Here is an 8,038-nt window from a genome sequence, read left to right as displayed (position 1 = left end):
CGAGCCACAGAGGCTCAGGGAGCCGGGGCCCAGGGAGCCCTTCCAGTGCACGGAGATGCAGGGCAGTTCTGCCCGCAGACGTTCGGTCAGGCAGTCTGTGAACACCTTAGGCTGGAGGCTGGCATGGAATGGGGACAACCGGAATGCTATAAAAAGGGGAAAGTATTTTTCATGTGACGTGCATCAGAGAAACTAAGCCTTAGTAGCTATGCCAGGCGTGAAGACAGCTGAGTACTGCTGGGGTAAGGAGAACCCTGCAGGCCTCCCCGGAGGTGGGGGCAGAGGCAGGGGTCTGGAATCTTGCTGACTCAGCGTCCCAGGGGAGAGGCCTTCTCCTTGGCTCACCTGAACCCCACGGCCTGGCTGGCAGTTGTTTTCTCTGTCTCCTTCCCCTCTGCTGGCCTAACTTCAAAACAATTCTTTCCTGACTCCCAACTCCCACGCCACATTTTAGCCGACGCGCTTCCCAGGTCGCAGATAGAAGGTGGCCGTGGTTGCACCCAGCATCATGGGGACAGACTCAGAAGCTCCTCCAGGGACCCACTTACCTGGTTGGTCACTGGGTCCCTGCCTGGAGGCAGTCACATTCAGTGACTGGTCATGGGGGGAAGGGGTGAGCCCGCACCCCGAGCCTCCTGTGTAACTGGCCGAGGCTGTATTTGTATCCTGTCCACCTGCTCCCCTGATGCAATCCCTGGCCCCCATGTCTTGCAGTGTCTTAGGGGTTGTTTTGGAGGGGCTCAGCAATGCCTCATGGAACCACATGCTGTTTTGTCACAACCCCATTTTTACTAACTACGGCATTTCTAGGTGATGTTAGAGTTCAAAAAGACCAATAAATATTTGGAATCAAATGAGAAATAAGACGAAAGAGTTTGGTGAGTGTGGGATCAAAATATGACAGTTCCTGTACAAACGGACACTTGGAGTAGGTCCTATGCAAGAGTAGTCATGAGTTCATGTAACAGGGCTGGTGCTGTGGTGTAGTGGGTAAAGCTGCTGCCTGCAGTGCTGGCATCCCATATGGGTGCCGGTTCGAGACCTGGCTGCTCCACTTTTAATCCAGCTATGGCCTGGGAAAGCAGTAGAAGATGGCCCAAGTCCTTGGGCCCCTGCACCTGAATGGGAGACCTGGAGGAAGCTCCTGGCTCCTGGCTTTGGATGGGCACAGCTCCGGCCATTGTGGCCATCTGGGGAAGAGAGATGGAAGATCTCTCTCTTTCTTTCCCTCTCTCTCTGCCTCTGCCTCTCCTTGCTTCTCTGTGTAACTCTGACTTTTAAATAAATAAATAAATCTTTTTTTTAAAAGTTCATGGAAAATGAGATTAAGTGATGTGTTATTTTGGTGCAAAAAATTTGAAATCCAGGGTGGGCATTGTGGTGCTTATGATGATGGTATCCCATATAAGAGTGCCCGCAGAGTCCTGGCTGCTCCCCTCCTGTCCAGCTCCCTGCTAATGCACCTGGGAGAGAGTGGACACTGGCTCAGACATACTCGGTCTCCTGCGACCCATGTGGGAGACTGTTGTGAGGTCAAGCCTGCAAACCGAGGTGATATTTTCTCCAAAAAAGGCAACCACACTTGTTTGTAACTTTGCACAGTGTCAAACACGTCAGGCATAGCAAACGTGCAGGATTAGTTAGTAATGCAAATCACTCAGATCAAGCGAGGAGGAGAGGAAGGAAGTGTGTTGTTTGGGAGGCTGGGGTCACTGGGCCGGCAGACTTCAGGGGCTTGGGGGTTGCTGTCGCTCTAGGCCAACTTGCCTGCAGAATCGCCCGGGGAAGGGTGCTTTGTGGCAGCTGCCACTTGTTGACTTTGGACACCTGCACCCCATGGGGTTGGTGTTGCAGGTGCACTGAGCCAAAGTTCCTTTTCGCCTCTTGCAGGCCATTTGGGGTGGCAGTGTCTCTGTGCTGTTTGGTATCTCCCTTCGGTCATTCTTGGTGCTGAACCCTGCTTTTTTTGGTGTGTGTATATTTGATTGATAAGTCCTTAACTGATTCCACTGGGCTTAGCCAGAGCTACTCCTTTTCCTGTTTCAAAATGGAGTCACTCTGGCATAGCTTGTTCAAGTTCCATACAGAGACCAAGATGGGGTTCCTTGCTCCTGGCTTTAGCCTGACCCAATCATGGCTGTTGTAGCCATTTGGTGGTAAAGCAGCAGATGGAAGATCTCTCTCTGTCTCTGTCTCTCTCTCTGGGACTTCCAGTTGCTTCTGGTGTTTGCAATGACTATCAGTGCTGCAGGGATCTTCCATGCTGGATCTCTGCATTATCCATCGTTGCCATTGCTTTCTTATACTTAGGTCCTGGGATGGAATCTGCATTTTAACACCTTTGACACATACGGACGAATGCCTTCCCCAAACTCTTCAATTTGGGATGCTTTAATAGCTTTCCTCATAGCCATTACCTAATCCAAGATATCATTGATAGACTGTGGTGAATGAAATCTTGTAGTTCTTTTTGTTTAAGTCCTGATTCTTTCTCAGTGTGGTATGTTTTATGGTTTTAAGGGCTAGCTTGAAATAATTGAAATACAAAAACAAAAATTTTTTTAAGACAGGAAAGGCAGACAAACCCACAGAGGGCGTCACAGGAGCCAGTTAGTGGACTAGTCTGTCTGTTTAAGTATTATTCAGAAATGCTACTTAGTACTCCTCCAGTCGTAGTGACTCATTCCAGGTGAAAGGCTGCTTGGCCAGCGGCCTTCAAACACAATGTACCAGGTCCAGCTTTGACCTGTGGGGCGTCATGGCCATTCACTTAGCTCCCTTGCTGGTGGGTCTGAGGCAGCCAACGTAGGCAGACGCTGAGCTTGTGGGAGCTTCCATAGCGGACCCAAGTTTGGCAAGCCTTGGCCGCAAAGTCCTACGCTCCATTGACTCAGCCCTACTTATCTCCACATGAGGTCAAAATGCAAATGCCAAAATTTCACTTTCCCCAATTTTCTATTTTTGCTAATTGCATTCACCTTGCTCTTTTGCTTTATACCCTACATGTGTTTGACATTTCAAAAAAGTGTTTTAGTCTCCGAATTTAATCAAATTGGTCCATGGAACTCCACAGCGAGGAGCAAATTCCAAGTTAATTTTCATGGTGTCCTAAATGTTAACACCACTTGGTTCTGCCTTTCTGCCTTCGCTGTGGCTCCAGCTAATTTTCAATTGTATTTACAGAGGGACTTGCTTTTGTCCTTTCATGAGTTGGAATCTCCGGCTCAGCTGGGTCACGGTCAGTTATTTCACTGCTACTCTTTACATAGGACGGTGGAGTTATGATGCTAAGTTTCGGAACACAGACTCTGCTTCTGTTTGGATGGGGGAAGGTGAGGGTCTTCTGGGTCTTCCGTTCTAGAATGCCTTCTACGGTAAACAAGAACAACAAATCTCTGCCACTGGTGGGGACACGTTTGTCCTTGCTTTTCAAGGTGTCGGATTGCTTAGTGCCATGACAATGAGAAGGCCTGGAGGGCTGTCCACTGGAGGCGGTGCGTCATGCTGTTGATTTTACCGCGGTTCTGATGACCGCTCCCCAACACTGCAGTAAGGAAGGCGCGCCTGGCCACCGAGCCTGGCTCTCCTAGCCGGAAGCTGGCCGTTCCCACACTCAGATTTTGTCCCGCCCTTCATCCCTCCTTCCGAGCTGCTCCAGCACACTCAGAAATAAGCAGGGCCGTCCTCACCGCCAGCCAAGGCCGCAAAGAGCAGGGCGGGGGGATATGCTGATTCCTTACACAGCAGGAAAGTATGAGAGTGACGACTGACACTGAATGCATGTACCCAATGCGCCAGGCTCGGCACTCTGCATCCGCCATCGCAGATGCCCCTTTGTTTGACCAGTCCTGCACATCGCCACAGATCGCCCTGGGTGGGTTGTTGCCTGGCCCAGCTGTCTAGCCCCAGACCATTATTCTGCCCTCCCCTCCGTGTCGTGGTCAGCTCCCTGCTCTGTGCTTCTCAGTCCTGATTCGTCCTGAGTGTGGACGCGAAAGCCCTCCTGGGTCCCCTTCTCTGCCGGCGACGGTGTTGGGGCTGCAGGGCTTACTCACCTCCCTGAAGCACTTCTGCTCACACGGGGTGTGCGGACGTCCCCTTTAAGAGCCCAGTAGCACCTTACAGACGGACGGAGAGAAAGAAAAAGGCTCTCCTCTTAACTAGACTTACCCACTCTTTCCCTGCATGGGAAGTGCTGTCTCTCCAAGACTTTTGGCTACAAGTACACTCACTACTTTTAGGGTCAGTGCCATCCATTGCCACTTGGCCTTTTGTCATATAGAAGAACTTAGAAGGGCCAGTGCTGTGGCATGGGGAGTTAAGTTGCTGTCTGTAGTGCCGGCATCCCGTATAGGACCAGTTTGAGTCTCGGCTGCTCCACTTTCTTCCTTCCTTTCTTTTTAAGATTTATTTATTTATTTGAAAGTCAGAGTTACACACAGAGAGAAGGAGAGAGAGAGAAAGAGAGAGAGAGAGAGAGAGAGGCAGAGAGAGATCTTCCATGCACTGGTTCACTCCCCAAATGGCTGCAATGGCCGGAGCTGTGCCAATCTGAAGCCAGGAGCCAGGAGCTTCTTCTGGGTCTCCCACATTGATACAGGGGCCCAAGGACTTGGGCCGTCTTCTACTGCTTTCCCAGGCCATAGCAGAGAGCTGGATCTGAAGTGGAGCAGCTGGGTCTTGAACCAGCACCCAAAGGGATGCTGACACTGCGGTGCAGCGGCTTTACCCGCTACTCCACAGTAGCTCCACTTTCAATCCAGCTCTCTGTTAATGCACCCAGGAAAGCAGCGGAAGATGGCCCAAGTGCTTGGGCCCCAGCATCCATGTGGGAGGCCTGGAGGAAGCTCCTGGCTCCTGGCTTTGACTTGGCCCAGCCTCAGACGTTGCGGCCATTTGGGGAGTGAACCACCAGGTGAAAGATCATTCTCTCTCTCTCTCTCACTCTCTCTGTCTCTCTCTCTCTCTGTGATTCTGATTTTCATATAAATAAATAAATATTTGAAAAAGAATTTAGAATGCAACAGCCTGAGGTCATATATTTCCAAATACATAGGGGAGTCACTCAGGTTTGGGTATTTTGTCAAAGGGTCAGGGTTGGACTTCAGCAATTGCAGCCTCATGGTATGCAAGTACTTCCCGTGGGCTGCAGTCTATGCTGCATAATCCATTTAGTAAGGGAATTTTATCCTAAAGGAAACCCAATCTGTAGAGGCATAGGTTACATTAAAAGCTGTAGGCCCGCGCTGCAGCTCATTAGGCTAATCCTCTGCCTGCGGCACCGGTACTCTGGGTTCTAGTCCCAGTTGGGGTGCCGGTTCTGTCCCAGTTGCTCCTCTTCCAGTCCAGCTCTCTGCTGTGGCCCGGGAAGGCAGTGGAGGATGGCCCAGGTGCTTGGGCCCTGCACCCGCGTGGAAGACCAGGAGGAAGCACCTGGCTCCTGGCTTCAGATCGGTGCAGTGCACTGGCCTTAGCAGCAATTTGGGGGGTGAACCAACGGAAGGAAGACCTTTCTTTCTGTCTCTCTCTCTCACTGTCTAACTCTTCCTGTCAAAAAAAAAAAAAAAAAAAAAAAAAGCTGTACATAATCAGGATGGGCGCTTGGCCTAGTGTTAAGATGCTGGGTTGGGATGCCCATGGCACATTGGAGCTCCTGGATTTTAGTCCCAGCTCCACTCCCCATTCCAGCTTCCTGCTACTGCATACCTTGGGAGGCAGCATATTATGGCCCAAGTGGTCAGAGTCTCTGCCACCCATGTGGTAAACCTCAATTAGGTTTCTGGCTCCCAGCTTCCAGCCCAGTCCTGGCCCTTGCAGACATTTGAGTAGTGACCCAGTGGGTTTGGGAGCTCTCTCTCACTCTCTCAATAAAAACAAAAACAAAAGCAAACAACAACAAAAACAAAAAATCCAAGAAACAAGAAACAAATCCCACACCCTGAAAAGAACACAAAATCCCCATTAGGGTCATTTGCATTCCCGTCTTCCCCCAGAACGTTGGAGGCAGGGCCTTTGCTCCCTTTCACTTAGACATCTCTGAATGATGGCTTCGGAGGGGTGCAGAGGGGGTGCTGGAGGAGGGCCCAGCTCCCATGGCTCCATAGTAAAGCTGCCAGGCACAAGCCAAGAAGAGATTCTGTGACTCAAATAACTATGAGAAATATTGTGTAGGCTAATCCTCCGCCTTGTGGCGCCAGCATACCGGATTCTAGTCCCGGTTGGGGCGCCAGATTCTGTCCCGGTTGCCCCTCTTCCAGGCCAGCTCTCTGCTGTGGCCAGGGAGTGCAGTGGAGGATGGCCCAAGTCCTTGGGCCCTGCACCCCATGGGAGACCAGGAGGAAGCACCTGGCTCCTGGCTTTGGATCGGTGCAGCGCGCCAGCCATGGCGGCCATTGAGGGGGTGAACCAACGAAAGGAAGACCTTTCTCTCTGTCTCTCTCTCTCTCACTGTCCACTCTGCCTGTTAAAACAAAAACAAAAACAAACAAACAAACAAAAAGAAATATTGTGCTAAGCAAGATTTTTTTTTTCCCAATCAGACATGTCTGAAGGCCTTTCATTTGCTTCAGAACTGTGCGTGTCCTGGGGGAGAGGGGAGGGTTATAATGTGCTTCTGAAGCTTTCTGATCGTCATCCTCCCCACAAAGAGCCCTGGTCCACACTGGATGGATGAAGACGAGATCCCTTGGCCGTCCCTGGTTACGGACACACAGTTTACATCCCAAAGACAAAAATAATTCTGAGAGCAGTGCTCAGCGTTTCTAGCCCACTGAGGGGACAGAGAGAAACCCCAGGAGTTCTGTGACCCAGCGGTGCTCCCAGCCGGAAACAACCTGCTGTACCCCAGAGGGTCTCTGTCCAGCGAGTCCGGAGGGCACCACACACCCAAGCGTCGTGCTCTCTGCTTCTCCCCCCTGCCTTTACTTTCTCCCTCAGTATGTGTGCGCTTGCATTTGAAGAGTGTTTCCCTTTTTATCTGCGACTTCGGTTCAGTGCATTCAAAACATTACAGATATTTCACAGAAGGTTTCGGAGGGACAACTCTGCCCCTGCTTCTCAGGCCTGAGAAGGCTTGGCATTTTGTTGTTGTTGTTGTTAAGACGACAATTGTGTAATGTGTGGTATCTGGTAGCAGCCATAGACGGTGATTTCTTAGCGGTCAGTGCTGTATTCACGGGAGATTCAGGCTCCACCATGTTAGATGTCCATACAGCATTCCTGCCGCAGGATTTCCTCAATCATCCACCATCTTCACTTGATGATCTTATTTAGAGACAGGTCAATGTTTGTCACACAGCTCAAGACATTCTATATCAAGAAGGCACATACAGTACGTATGACATTTGTATTTATTAAATAAAAAATTTCTAAAAAAAGTTGATAACACTTAAAAAAAAAGGGCACATGCTATACCACGTGCTATTTCTAGTCATTGATGCCTTTCTGTAACCTCTTAGAGACTGTGACTGACCCATCTTCAAGAAATATGAAGGAAGGAGTAATACTAGAGAACCAATCTGGCCTGTAGCCTCCGAGTTCACTCTAAACATGCGCTCCCGTGACGTACACGTATTCACTGACAAGTGATTTGTTTATGATGCGGGCAAGCAAGACACCTTCCAGAAGAGCTCAGCAAAGTGTGCCTATCTCAGGAGACCCCAGTGGACAAGAATGAAAGGCAAATGGATAATTCCTCGACCAGATAATTGGCCTTTTCTGTCACTACGTGGAAGAGCCCCGCCTCCAGCTTCCTCTGGGCTGCACTTGGGGAGGAAGAGCTGTCCTGGGGCAGAAGGAGGGAGAAAGGTGGCAGGACACGTGACGAGAACACTTCTCCCAGAGTAACTCGGCTATCACAGCCACACTTTTATCTGGTGTATATAAGCAGAGATGTTTGTATATCTGACTGTCCAAGGTCAAGTTCACCAAGAATGAACATTTTTGTCTTGAATGTATGACTAACAGATGAAGAAATACAGTAAAGACTTTATTTTACTTACTTGTTACTTTCCTCCATGGTTTTAGCTCCACAATGTGC

This window comes from Oryctolagus cuniculus, chromosome 3 (genome assembly GCF_051225735.1).
Source record: "Oryctolagus cuniculus isolate XC-2025 breed Fujian yellow rabbit chromosome 3, ASM5122573v1, whole genome shotgun sequence".
Classification (NCBI taxonomy): Eukaryota; Metazoa; Chordata; class Mammalia; order Lagomorpha; family Leporidae; genus Oryctolagus; species Oryctolagus cuniculus.
The sequence above is the reverse complement of the archived record's forward strand: the minus strand, read 5'-3'. Positions refer to the sequence as shown.